The sequence below is a fragment of the Propithecus coquereli genome, unplaced genomic scaffold (assembly GCF_000956105.1).
Source record: "Propithecus coquereli isolate 6110/MARCELLA unplaced genomic scaffold, Pcoq_1.0 Scaffold136, whole genome shotgun sequence".
NCBI classification, from domain to species: Eukaryota; Metazoa; Chordata; class Mammalia; order Primates; family Indriidae; genus Propithecus; species Propithecus coquereli.
Window position 1 is genome coordinate 4,208,470 of NW_012137858.1, and position 1,199 is coordinate 4,209,668.

The 1,199-nt window shown below is 39.9% G+C and overlaps 1 pseudogene; it reads left to right on the plus strand.

The window, feature by feature from the left end:
• Positions 1-342: 342 nt before the first annotated feature.
• Positions 343-644, plus strand: LOC105805888 (annotated as a pseudogene).
• Positions 645-1,199: the final 555 nt, after the last annotated feature.

The following is a 1,199-nucleotide window of genomic DNA, read 5'->3' on the forward strand; positions in this document are numbered from 1 at the left end:
TGGAGTGTACATAGTATTTTGGACTAGCGTAATTACTCAACTGGGACTGTTTTTGTGATTTTAGGTGACTTTGGACTTTCTATTTCCCCAGACCTGCCCAAGCTAGACCTGTCCAAGACTATTCCACTGAGCAGGACTAAAGGGACAGTTGAAGACCAAAATTAAGTGACTTTTATGTTTTCGCCAGTGAGTTTTTATTCGATGTACTGGTTATAAAAATAGAAATTGCCCAAGTCGACCCAAACACAAGAAACAAGAAATTCAAATAGACCAATTATAATTTTAAGTTTTAAAAGGTAATTAAGGGCCCTTCCACGGCAGCAGCCATGAGAGAGCTCAGCGATGGCTCTGCGCTACCCGACGGCCATGGGCCTCAACAAGGGCCACAAGGTGACCGAGAAGGTGAGCAAGCCCGGCGGGCTGCTGCGGCGGGCGCCTCCCCAAACACTAAGTTTGCGCAGGACTTGATCTGAGAGGTGTGCGGCTTCGCCCCGTATGAGTGGCATGCCATGCAGGTGCTTGAGGACAAACGGGCCCTCGAGTTCACCAAGAAAAGGGTGGGGACACGCAGCCGTGCCAAGAGGAAGCGAGAGGAGCTGAGCGATGTCCTGGCCGCCATGAGGAAAGCAGCTGCCAAGGACTGAGCCCCCTCCCTTCTGTGCACGATAAAACTTTATAGAAACACAAAAGAAAAAGAAAAAAGTAATTAAGGGTCTACATCTTTTACGTCAGTAGGCTCAAATAGCTCTACGATTAAGTTATATCTAATTTTTAAATAATAGATGATTCCAATGCTATTTAAATTATCTCAGACCACTTAAAAATAAGCAAAAGTCATTATTTTAAGAAGCTAACATAACTTTAATACTCAAACCTCATACAAATAGAATCCCCTCCAAATGACTATAATAGACTAGTCTCACTTATGAGGAGATTTTTAGAATCTAAATAAAATACGAAAAATTAAATTTATCAGTTAATCAAAAGATATAATATGCCATGATGGGTTAGGTTTATTCTGAGAAATCAAGACTGGTTTGAGTGTAATAAACCTATCAACATAATTAATGTTAAAAACAGATAAAAGAGAAAAATATCAACATCCTTTTCTAACAAAAACTGCAGAGATTTTAAAATGAACATTATCTCAGTAAGAATGAAATATTTAAAAAAATCAGCATTTCCTAGCCTGTAGACAT